We start from the raw sequence: 13956 nt of genomic DNA on the forward strand, positions 1-13956 counted from the left end.
GTTAAACCTATTATCAAAGCTAAAAGAACATTTGGTGTGGGAGCTATATATTGTCTAAAATGTAAAAATTTTACAAATACTAAAGATGCTCATAAAGTAACTTCTAAAAATGGAAGATCTATGATGAAAGGAATATGTGAAGTTTGTGGGTCTAAAAAGAGTTCTTTTTTTAAAAAAACGACGTTCTAGAACATGTATATGGCTATTGAGGAACCTGAAACTGGCTATTGTGGAATGAATGAATTAAAAAGAAAAACAGGTTTATCTCAAAAAGAAATAACAACTTTTTTACATGAACAAGATGTTTACACTAGATATAAACGTCTCATTAGAAAATTTAAAAGAAGACGAATATATGTATCTCATATTGATGATCAATGGCAAGCGGATTTATTGTTTATAAAACCTTTCAGTAAATATAATAATGGAGTGAATTACATTTTAACAGTTATAGATATTTTTAGTAAATATGCTTGGTGTGTTCCTATTAAAAGAAAAACAGGTAAAGAAGTAGCGAAAGCCTTTCAACTCATTTTTAAAGAAAGAATTCCAGAAAAAATGCAAACAGATAAAGGTACAGAATTTACTAATAAAGATACTCAAAAATTATTCAAAGATATTCACTGGTTTACAACTGAAAATGTTGAAATAAAGTGTTCTGTAGTTGAATCGTACAATAAATGGAAAATTAAGAAAATATATGGCTGCAAATAATACAAATAAATACTTAGAAGTACTAGATAAATTAATTTATAACTATAATCATTCTTATCATAGATCTATCAAAATGACACCATCAGAAGCAAGTCAACCAGAAAATAAAAGTTTAGTCTATAATAATTTGTATGTTCCTAAAGTGATTAAGAAACCAAAATTTGAAATAGGTGATAAAGTAAGAATTTCAAAATACGAAGAAACGTTTACGAGAGGTTATCACCCTACATTTACAGAAGAAATTTTTATAATATCTGAAGTTTTGAAAACAGATCCTATAACTTATAGAGTTAAAGATTTAAATGGGGAAGAAATAAAAGGAACTTATTATGAAAAAGAATTGGTTAAATATACTAAAGAAATATTTAAAATTGAAAAAATAATAAGAAAGAAAGGTAATAAAGTGTTAGTCAAATAGTTGGATAAATAAAAGTGATATAGTCTAAGTTGGAAGAACTAAGTTGATCGTCTAATCTAATTTCGGAATTAATTTGTTTATATCATTTTTAAGTCTCTCCATATCATAATCTTTAAATTTTAAATGATTAAATTTAGTTTCTATATAAGAAATATTTTCTTTTATTCTGTTAAATAAATTAATAGCATTCGGATTATATTGAATTTCATGAGCTATTTTTAAAGTAGGATATCTAAATTTTAAATCTCGTATAGTTTTATTAAATAAACCTTTTTGACATCTAATAACATAATAATGATAATCAGAATCATTTTTATTATTTTCTATTATTGTAAACATGTTTAATTTTCTAGGTTGAGATGTTTTAGGTGCTACGTCTTCTTTATATTTTTCATTTTTTATTTTTAAGTCATTCATTTTAATTTTTATTATATCTAATTTCTTTTGAAGTTTATCATTATCATTTTTATATTTTTCATTAAATTCATTAGCATAATAATTAATTACAACATCGTTTACTTTTTTAAAAAATTTGGGTGAAATCCAACAAGCTATATTTGTAATTAAATCCTTAGAAACATATGTCCCATTATATTTTAATTCAGTTGCATTTCTACCTTTAATTTCATAAAATAATGAATTTTCTAGAGGGCCCGAATTCGGGCCTTCTAGGATTTTAGCTAAATATAAAATTAACTCTTTAGATTCTTTATTTTCTAACCACTTTTTAAATCTTTTACCTCCTGATTTACATAGCTTAGAAGCATTGAAATATCCAGTATTTTTATCTATTATTAATTTAAAATCTCCAAACAATCCATCATAATAACTATCTTTAATTTGCTCATAACAAATATCTTTTAAAGAAGTCATTTTATTACAAAACATTTTTATAAATTAATCTTATTATCTATATCCATTTATAATCCCTAATTTCATATGTTATTTTTTCAATTATTAATATAAAATTTTACCAGTTTTTTTTTATTTAAATACTCTATCCAGTATTTTTAAAATCACCAAATAATAAAATTTATCTTTCTCCTAACAAATATCTTTTAAAGAAGAACCAGTAGTTTCAGTAAGAATATCCTGCATAATTTTCATAAATTCTGACGATGAAGGAGCATGGACATTGGAGGCACAACTTTGACCTGCCATTTTTTTCGTAACTAAAGATGTTTTCAGCAACGTGGCTTATAAAGAAGATTATTATCAGATAAAAAAATCACACCACTCTCCGGTCAGAATCCCACGAAGCAGTCAATTTTTACCGCAAAGTGGCATGAAAAAAGTTTCGATTTTCATCACTCTGATAAGTTTCAAAATGTTTTAATTATTATTATGTAAATAAATGGAAAGTCATTATTTAGAAATATTTAATCAGATTAAAAGGAATAGCCTTTCAAATTTAAAAATTACATTTGATAAGGAAGAAGAAAAATATTATTATGATTCAAATGATTTTGATATTTTTTTAAAACAGAGATACACATCTAGAATTAGTTTTTTTAAAAAGTTAAAAAGAAAATTGAACTTGGTTTTTACAGTTGAAGCAGATGAAATGTTTTTAAAATTTTTAGATTATATGTATTTTAAAAAGAGTTTAAATTATAAATATTTTATGAAAAAGACATGTGAATATTATAATATTTCTAACAATATTAAGTTAGGTAGTCCTAAAATGCAAAACATTTATGATGAAATTTGGAATTCGTTTCTTAAAGACTATGAGATTTAACTGCAGAAAATATTTAAAAAAAAGTTTTCTAATAAATGGAAGAGAAATTTTGTTGTGATTGTAAGACTTTGAAATCAGCTGACGAATTTTACAAATTTAAAAAATATTTATTTAAAAGATGTATAAATTGTGATCTCAAAAGAAAATATACATATTATGAATGCAAATGTGGGGAAAATTATACTTATTCACATAAACAACGGCATTTTAAAAGTAATTTTCATATAAAACGTATGAAGGAATTGGATAATAAGCATTTATAAATTTTCTTCCTTATAAATGAGTAACATGGCAAAGGAGTTCAAACACTTGAGTAATGTACTCTCAACTTTCAGTATTGAAAAACTAAGAGAATTGATAACTAAACTTAAAATTCCTGTCCTGACTGATAAGAGATTAAAATCAAATATCATTGAATCAATAGTTTCATATATCAAAAGTACAGGAAATTATAAATCTGTTTTATCAGATTATTTAGGATTAGATGCTTCTTATTATATGGAAAGCGAAACTAAACTATTTAATAAATATCCTAAGCAAAGAAATGAATTAAAAAAAGTGTTTGATTCTCATAATTTAAAATATAAAGATGGTAAATTTATACCGAAAGCAGAAAAAAATATTTTAACTGAAACTAATTTAAATGCTTTGTATAGGCCTCAAAAAATAAAAGATAAGGTAAAAGTAGAGGTAAATCTTAAAAATTTCTTTAAACCAGATTATAAAATTATTGAATTCAGAGGTCAATATATTAAAAAATATAAAGTTTATAGAAAACAATATAGAGTGGTAGGATTTAAAATTTTACCTGAACAATACTATAATATTTTAAGAAATATATTTAAAAGGGCTATTGGAAATATTATAGGAAAAGTAGATGTAATTATACATAATCCCAAATTAAATGTACCTTTTCATGATAAAATAATGTCAACTAAAACTGCTTTTAATGAATACATTGATAAATTATCCAACCAAATTGAATATAAAGAACTCGATATAACAGAGTGTATATTTGATTTTAATGTCATCGAATTACCTCACGGTGGTAGACACAAGGCTTTAAAAATGTATTCTGAAACAGATCCAGCAAAAAAGAAAAGCATTTGTCAAATAAAAAATTATGATAATATATGTTTGGCTAGATCAATTGTAACAGCTTTAGCTATCCAAAATCTTGAACTGTTAAGTGATAAATTATGTACTGAAAAATTATCAAGTAATGATATAATTTATATTAAAAAAGGTCGTGTTTTACAAAAAACATTAGCTATAAAATTACATGATATATGCAAAGTTCCTTTAGAAGTGTGCAGTTTAGAAGAAGTTAAAATATTTGAAAATTTTTTAGACATTCAGATCAATATAGTTTGCAGAGAAAATGGTAATGAAATTATATATAATGGTGATTATAAATCAACATGTATTTTTATATATAAGAATAGAAATCATTTCGATGTCATTACATCAATGACAGGATTTTTAGGTAAGAATAATTATTGTAATTATTGTAAAGTGGGCTATAAACGTTCAAATCAACATAAATGCCCTTTAAAATGTGATAGGTGTTTTGTTAAAGAATCTGATTGTGAAGGAGAGGAAATATTTTGTAAAAAATGTAACCGTAAATTTAAAGGAGAAGATTGTTTTGATAATCATAAAAAAGAATTTCCAAAGAAACCTAGTGTTTGTAAAGTTTTATGGAAATGTTTAAAATGTAAAAGAAATATTAAAAGATTTGAAAGAGACCCTGGTAAACATATATGTGGTGAATATCGTTGTAATAATTGTTGGGAGTGGGTCACTAAAGGTCATGAGTGTTTCATGAAAAAAGTAAAGGAGGTGTATGTAAAGATAATTGTGTAAAAAATAAATGTATTAAAAAACAATGGAGTACGCAATGTAAATCAGATTATACAGAAAAATACTTATTTTTTGATGTTGAAACCAAGCAAGATACAGGAATTCATGAAGTGAATCTAGTTATATGTCATGATTTTCATGGAAACGAAACAGAATTTAAAAATGAAAACGATTTTTGTGAGTGGTTATTTAGAGAGGAACACATTGGATATACAGTTATAGCTCATTATGGAAAAGGATTTGATTTTCAATTTTTAGCTAAGTATTGTTTTAAAAAAAATATAAAAATATTCACAATTTATCAAGGAAATAAGTTAGCATATATGAAAGCTGATGAGTATAATATAAGGTTTATTGATTCTGTTAATTTTACAATGTGTGCACTCAAGAAATTTCCAAAAACATTCAATTTAAATGAACTGGCCAAGGGTTATTTTCCTCATTTATTCAACAAACAAAAGAATCAAAATTATATTGGTAAATATCCAGATAAATATTACTATGGATATAATTATATGATTGATGAAGACAAGAAAAAATTTGATAAATGGTATGATTCCATTAAACATGAAATCTTTGATTTCCAAAAGGAATTTATAAAATACTGCAGATCTGATATAGATATTTTAAGAAAAGGTTGTTTAGAATTAAGAAGATTATTCTTAGAAACTGTGAATGTAGATCCGTTTAAATATGTAACTTTAGCTGGTCTATGTATGGCCATTTACAGAGATAAATTCTTGAAAGAAAACACAATAGCTATTGATGAAAATGTCATTCAAAAAGATCAGTACAGTAAAAAATCAATAGCTTGGTTAGATTACATATCAGAAAAGGAAAATATTAATATACGTCATGCTTTGAATGGAGGAGAGAAAAAATTGCAATTAGTTGAAAAATATTATAAGGTAGATGGATTTTATAAAAATACAGTATTTCAATTTAATGGATGTTTCTGGCATGGATGTAACACAAGTAAACACTGTTAATCAAATGCTTATGGAAGATTTATATAAACAAACTAAGAAGATCAATAAAAAAATAATTAAAGCAGGTTATGAATTGGTAAATATCTGGGAGTGTGATTTTGATAATAATAAGGATATGAAACAATACATGAAAAAGGAATGGAAGAGAGGTTTTATAGAACCTTTAAATCCTAGAGATGCCTTTTATGGTGGAAGATGTGAATCTACCAAATTAAAATATGAAATGAAAAGTAATGAAAAAGGCAGATATATTGACGTATGTTCTTTATATCCTACTGTAAATTATTTTGATAACTATCCAAAAGGTCATCTTATCAAAGTATTTAATCCTAAAAAATACAATGAAAATTGGTATGGATTGATAAAATGTAAAGTACTTCCACCCAGAAAATTATATCATCCAGTATTACCTTATAAAGCAGAAAAATTAATATTTTCATTATGCAGAACTTGCTCTGAAACAATAAAATGCAATCATTTTAAAACAACTTTAGAAAAGAAGAAATGCGAAATGTGTCATGAGATAAGAAATTCGGAATGTAAACACGATGATTGCGATCGATGCATTATTGGAACTTGGACTACCAATGAGATCAGATTAGCTGTTAAAAAAGGATATAAAATATTGAATATTTATGAAGTGTGGCATTTCGAAAATAAATCGAATAAACTATTTAGAAAATATGTCAAGATGTTTTTAAAAATAAAATTAGAAACTTGTGATAAGTGGAAAAATAATTTCAAAAATGAAGAAGAGTAGAAAAGTAGTTAAGGAAAAATTAAATATTAAATTAGATAAAATTGAAGAAAATCCAGGTTTGAGATTCATAGCTAAAATATGTTTAAATTCTTTATGGGTTAAGTTTGGCTAAAGAAATAATATGAAGCAAACTGAATATGTGATGGAAATTGAAGATTTTTATAGAATTATTCTAAATGATACTATTAAAGATTTGAATATGAATTTTTTAAACAACGATTGTGTGGAAATGAGTTATAAAATGAAAGATAAATTTGAAAAAAATAACTTCAATACTAATGTATATATAGCTGCTTTTACAACTAGTTCTGCCAGAATTAGATTATATGAAATGTTAGATAAATTAGGAGATAAAGTACTTTATTATGATACAGATAGTGTAGTATATATAGACGACGGTACCAATAAAATTGAAACGGGATGCATGATAGGAGAATGGACTGATGAATTGGGAAATGATAAATATATTACATCTTCGATAGCTGGAGCCTTTAAAGATTATGGGTATAAGTTAAATGATAAATCTGTACATGGAAAAGTAAAAGGATTTAAAATGTCTTATCAGAGTGAAACCATATTAGACTTTGATAATAGGACTAAAATAATAACAGGTGAAACAGATTGTTTAGATGTAGAAGTCAATCAGTTTAAAATCGAAAAAGATAGAAATATTCAAGTATTAAAACAAATAAACGTTATACCTTTGGATACGATAAACGTAGACTTTTAGATAATTATGATACTGTGCCTTTTGGCTTTTAAAAAATGTTTCTTAATAAATGGATAAGATTACAGTCATCCTAAACCGTCAGGGATTTATTTTTCCCAATCGTAAGATTGTAAGAGAGATAGGATGGGTTCATTTAAATTTACCAATCGGTGAATATATTGGCGTATTTACACCCAATTGTGAATTGAATGATCAAGAATTGAAGATTGTACGTAAATGCACTTCAGAAGTACACGGATTAAGATTTATTAGAAATAAGAATAGTTTATGGATAAATCATCAAGACGTAAAAAATTATATAAATAACCTATATCAACTATATGGTGGTACATTTGCTTATAAAGGAGGTATTTTAGAAAAAGAGATATTAGATGAATTGAATATACCATCTATTGACATTGATGTACCTAAATGTACTAAAATTTTAGGACCTGGATGTTCGTTATACAAGTGTATGTATTACAGAAATTATATTGCAAAAAATGTTTCTAAATAAATGGAAGAATTCAATGACCTCAAACGATTTCCTGAAACATACAAATTAAATGAACTCGAGATAGGTAAATATAATTTAATATCGCTGAGAAAAATAAATACAAAATACGGTGACTCTATTGTAGCTAGATTAGAAGTAGACAATGATGAGAAAGATTTTTATCTCTCGAAATGTCAAGGGGAAATATCTGATAAAGCTATAAGAAAAAATAATAGTGGAAAATATATTTTTGATTTTAAAGGTAAAAATAAATATTACGATTATGATTTGCATGTAAAATAAAAAACGATATTTTAAATTTTATTAATAAGGGATTATTACTAAACTCATAAAAAAATGAGGGATTATTACTATAAAAATAAGAATTTTGATTACTAAAGTCATATAAAATACAGGATTATTAATAAAATAAAAATTATTAATATAAAAAATAAGAATTTTTAAATATGCTGATTTTGTTTAATATTTCATATAAAAATGCAAAATATAGGTATATTTTAAATTTTTTTAATATAAAATAGGAAATTAATAGTAGTATATGAGGAAGGGGCAAAGTGTCCTGTAGCCCCCCCCCCCCCATATACTACTCATCAATACAACTGAAAATATTATTTTAATCTGCCTTTATTTTCTTCCAGTTTCTAAAAAAATTTTGTTCAATTCAATTTAAGAACTTAATGCACTTATTACATTTCAAAATGCATTTATATTACATTATAAATAAATATATAATATCACATTAAAAACAAGTATGAAAATATTCAATTTTCTAAGGATTAAATTACCCTATTTTTTGTGTTCAATTCTTCAAATCTGCATTCTCAAGTTCTTCTAATGCTTTACCAAGACCATTCTGTCAGTTTCCTTTCCGAAATATCAAACCACTAAAAAAAGTGACATTTTATGATCATTCATTTTAGCAAAGGGAGATCTTAAAGCAAAACTTTTATGTTTTCTAAAATTTACAAAATAGAGAAAATAGAAAATAGCTTTGATAATATTTCATCAGAATTTTGTAATATCCAAACAGCTCTTAAAAATATTTTTCTGCCTTTAGAAGATAAATCAGCGAAACTCGCTATTCTTTTCAGGAATATATATCAAGTTTGCACTTCAGGGATCTCAAACAACATATTTTCAGTTTAAACTTTTCTTCTCAATTTCTAATTTAAATCTGTTGATAGTGCTGCAAATGTAAAAAAAACATGAAATCACACAGTTAAATTGAACCCATAAATTAAGTAAATTCTTTTTTTGGTATGAAAAATCAAATTTCATCTAAAAGTTCTTCAAATTTGAGAAGAAACTGTATACAACGTAAAAAGTTTGTCCTATTGAGATTCCATTTCCTGTAACAACTCAGAGAACTTGTGATTTTTTAAAGCACATTCAGATATAAATTTTAAGAATTCTAGTTAAAATAGACAAATGATCATAAAATAAATGCATATTAACTTATGCACACAATAATGCTCGTTTCTGAATCTACCTTTGCTGCTGTCAGTCTTAGAGATTTTTTAAAAACGTTTTGCAGTAAATGTAAGCAAATAAAGTAATTTATAGTATACTTGTTGTGTACCACCATTACATCTGAAAACCTAGTGCCACGAGTGTCGTAGGTTTGCCATCTTTGTTTTATAGTGACCACATTATAGAATGACAACAAGTAGTCATCACAAAGATCATACATAAGTAATTTTGTGATGTTACATTTCAATGACTTAATTTGTAAATTTATCCACAAAACACAACCAAAATAGAGAATTAAAATTTTATGGAAAAAATATACATGGCAGTGAGATATTATTAAATTATAAAAGTTTATTAAAAAAAGGATAATTAAAAAGATAATACATAAATTTAGTTCAACATCATAGTCTTTCATTCTCAGATGTAAGGAAAAGTGGGGAAAGATCGTTTAGCTAAGATTTAAAGGGTGTTGGAGTTGATCTGCTCAACATAGAAGCTGTCAGATATCCCTTGTTTAGTTTTGTACAAGACAACAGTCATGAAAAGTCACACATATATAACTTTTGTTATAAGTGATTTTTTTCTAGAAAAAGTCAAATCACCCCATTAATAAGACCAGGAATAAATGCTAACTCTATGGGAAATTTAGAAAAGCTAGAATTTCAATGAAAAAGTAGCAGACATTTCCATTTTATAAGGAAATTTACTGAAATTATGCAGGCAATTTACATGTGATGAAGTCAAGACTGTACTCAAGGGAGGGGGACAAAACATCTAGGGGTCTGACCAAAATTCATTACGAAAACTATAGCATTTTTTAAAAAGAAAATTGCAGAGAATTTTTTATATCAAAGCATAAACTACAATTCTGCTGTCTTCAAAAACTACACAAAATATGAAAATAGAAGCAATAAACTTTGTTCCATGAAACTTTTGTTCAATCTTGAATGCAGTTATTTTCTTCCTTCAATGTTTTCTAGCTTTCATGGTCTCAGCCTAGGGAAAGATTGGGTGTTACCCTGTCTAACCCCCAAGAGTAAAGGTTCTACTGAAGAGTGATACTAATGAACCTTATTGTTTGTTATGAATCGTTAGTAATTACTTTTATTAAGCTGTACTAAAAATAATTGTAATAACGCTAGATTTAAAAACAAAAGAACATTAAAGTTGATACAGAAAAACAAGTTTATCTACACAGATGCATTGAATTAATCACCAACAATATGATAGGTGCATCTTTTTGACAAGTGACGTGTAATTCAGAGTTTGCCCACTGAAAAACAAAATTAATTTTGACACAATCAAGGTACCCAGTTTCCCCCCTACTCTCCCGTTATAATATTTAAAATAATAAGGGAATTAATACCTTTGTTAACTGGATTAGAATGAACAATTATGTTGTTTTCTTTTCTTCTTTCATTTAGCTTAAGCAAATTTTTCCAAAAATCACACAAAGCTTCAGAATAAGTCTGTAAAAAATTCATACTAACAATTAAATAACAATTCAGTAAAAGAATATATTAGCATAAAGACTATGGAGAATGCACAAAAAGAAGACTGTGAATAATTGTGTGAACTGGTGAACAGATTTTCACATACTAAGGTGCAATATTAATTGGTTTGAGAATATTGATATAGTATCAAATCAAGCATATTAGCATAAAAAAGTATCATTGCCACAAATACTATAAAACAAAATTGGAACATAAGATTTCGTAAAGATATTTGTAAAAATTTTCTAGGAAGTTAGTTACAAATTCCTGTAGAAATTATTGATGACACACTTTAAAATTAATTTTTTTTATTATTGAAAAATGGCTGGCAAGTTTTAACTTAGAACAAATTGGCATATTATTAAAACAGTTATTAATGAAACAATTTAATGATTAAAAATATTAATGAACTTTAAAGTAAAAAAACAATTTGACTTTGTGGGATGTCTTACAATAAATTTTTTAACTCTAGGAAATTTTAGGTGATTTTTATATAACTTTTTAAAATACAAACTATAATTTTTAGCAAATAATTGTGATTTCTTTCGCTTTTATTCATCATGACATTTTTATTCATCACTCATACTACAAAATTGCTAATCCAGAAGAAACAGTGTTGGGAGTTGTATAAAATGTGTGCATGGATCCACACATTAATGCACTCAGAAAAGAAAAAAGACTTAATACCTAATTCCCAAAAGCTAGTAGTCTCAGAAAATATAATGCAGTTTTTTAGGTAACTGCAAATAAGAAAAACATTTACAAAAAATAAATAAAAAACTGAATAACTTCAGATCTAATGATTAAGTTTTCACACACTAATAAGGAGATGGCACTGTGTGTAGCGTAAAATCTTAATATCAATTACATTATGTGGCACTGAATTTAAATGTGCTATTTAGTTTGAGGCCCCTGAAAGGTTTTCTTGGTTATTCTCAACAAGTTTTGTGCTGGATAACAAAAAGAAAGAGAGTGGGGCCACTATGATGTTCTGGTGGCTTTGTGTGTGCATAATATATGAAAAATAAAATCTTTTTAATAATAATGATATGCATTATAAATATCAAGAAAAGAAAAACTAAAAGTAAATAAATAAAATTTAAATGTTAAGTATAAGTTTTACAATTAAGTGTATGTTTCATAAGGATCGAAATAGAAAAATAAATTTAAGAAAAATTCTATATCTAATTTATTAGAAAAGAACAGTTTTCCCTGTCATATGAGACAAATTAAAGTTGCGAAAAATTGCGTCAAATACATATAATAAAAAAAAGCTACAATACCTATTTTTCATTTTATAATATTAAAAGGGAAAAAAACTGAAACAAACACAGTTATATATTAAAAATGAAATGACATTATAGATCACACTAAGAAATAACTAATAAGTACTAAAAAGTTGAAAAAAAGTTTTATGAAAAATATTTAAAAACTTTTAAAAAAATTTTCAAAGTTCAGAGTATTTTTTATAAAAATATACCAATTTAAACACACAAAAAAAAAATTTTGAAATAAGAAAAATATAGGTAAATAGATAAAGTAAAATAAACATTTATTTTAAAAATTATAAATAAATTTCTTAAAAATTGTGAAATAAATATTTGTGTACTACTGGCTGTGAACTATTTGTTGACATATATTGAACAAATATTGTCTTCTTTTGCATCCTATATTAAAAAGAAAATATAAAAAGTATTAAGGGTCGTTTTCCTTTCCTTTGACCTTGAGAAAGATTCGTTAAAATCAAATACATTTACAAAACATAAAAACTATACATAAATGTCAGAAATGTTTTATATTTAAGAGTTGATTTTAGTAATTTAATTGTTTTTGTTGTTTTATCTATAAAGATGATTTACTTCTAAAATTAACTTTTTTTATTTCAAAATACAAAAACTCAAACCTGCATATGATGTTATCATGATATAAATAGATAAATCTCATAACTGATCAGCAATAGTTTTGGTGCAGTCTAAGGAGTTCTTAAATGAGGTCCATTCTTCATAGTCTTTTAAAAATAGAACATTTTAATCTCATTTCTCGAAGCTTATTGAAAAAACAAAAAATTAAATTTTTTGCCAAATTTGTAAACTATTTGTTTTGATTAAGACGTTTCTGACCTTCTATTTCTGTTACATGAGTTCTTTAATTTTAAAATACATGATCAGTCTGACCTAAAGCAACTGGCTCACCCGTTGTTTAACCTCAAGGGCCATTCTCACTGTTTGGAAAAAATTCGCGAATGGGAGACAGAGATTTGATGTTGTTGTTACTTTGCATCGCACTAGAGCTGCACAATGGGCTATTGGCGACGGTCTGGGAAACATCCCGGAGGATGATCCGAAGCCATGCCATCACAATTTTGATCCTCTGCGAAAGGGATGGCACCCCCGCTTCGGTAGCCCGACGACCTGCGCGCGAAGTCGAGCACTTTACGGTAGCACAGTTTAACGAGGACCAATACGGCACACCCTCGGTCCCTACGCAGACTGATCTAAGTGGTGACCCACCCGCACACTGACCGTAGTCAGTGATGCTTGACTTCGGTGATCTGCTGGGAACCGTGTCTTAACGATCAGTCCACTGCGGGACGACAGAGGTTTGAAGCGTAACCTGGTAAATGAAATCTTTTAGCGGGAAAGGCTAAAACAAAACACTTGGGTATAGAGAAGTACTAAAAGAGGCAGCGAAAATATGTATTTAAAAGTTTTTCAGACTTGCCATCACAGTTTGGACCTTTGAAGAGGGGATTAGATGCTTCCATGACACTGGTTGGGATCATAGGTTCGCGTGCTTTTTGACAGCCCTATCGAAATAAGGTGGTTTGGAGTATAGTAGGGGGATTTCGCTGACCTAAAGATTAAAGAAAATGACATAAATTATTACGTTTTATTTTTTAATAATAAAAATATATTACCTATAAATATCCCTTTTCGTAATTAAATTGTAATTTATCTTTTCTTTGAAGAGGGAAATACCTTTGAAGAGTCACTCCATGACTTGTTTAGAACATTAATACAAATAAATTCACAAATATAATTATTACAAAAAATGCAGAAAACTATTGAAACTTAAAATCTAAAAATTGTGAACAAGATCCTGTTCAAAATTTTCACTGTATTCGAATGCAGTGAAAGACTTCTCTAAAAATAATACAAAAAGAGTGGTATTAAACTATTATTCTTTTTTTTTTAACTTTCTCTTCTTTTATGCTTTTACAAACGTATTTAAAACTTTTCTTTTAACTCTAAGTTTCCAAACACTTACACTTGGTTTAAGGAA

The 13956-nt window shown here is 26.4% G+C and overlaps 1 protein-coding gene across 11 annotated transcripts in view; it reads right to left on the reverse strand.

Annotated features, from left to right (window-relative positions):
* Nucleotides 1-12821, reverse strand: part of LOC147816190 (calcium-dependent secretion activator 1-like) — a 278097-nt gene extending 265276 nt beyond the window's left edge. For 5 of the 11 annotated variants that reach the window (XM_087158357.1, XM_087158353.1, XM_087158358.1 and 2 more), the window contains exons 1-3: nt 12578-12807; nt 10548-10650; nt 8497-8595 (exon numbers count right to left, since the gene is read on the reverse strand). The gene's annotated coding sequence lies outside the window, so the exon portion shown is untranslated. Of the gene's footprint in view, nt 1-8496; nt 8596-10547; nt 10651-12577 lie in introns of all 11 variants that reach the window. The other 6 variants (XR_015431868.1, XM_087158360.1, XM_087158361.1 and 3 more) reach the window with 3 other exon arrangements.
* Between the last annotated feature and the right edge of the window lie 1135 nt (nt 12822-13956).

Source organism: Parasteatoda tepidariorum, chromosome 2 (assembly GCF_982258835.1).
Source record: "Parasteatoda tepidariorum strain Cologne lab strain chromosome 2, Ptep-v5.0, whole genome shotgun sequence".
NCBI classification, from domain to species: domain Eukaryota; kingdom Metazoa; phylum Arthropoda; class Arachnida; order Araneae; family Theridiidae; genus Parasteatoda; species Parasteatoda tepidariorum.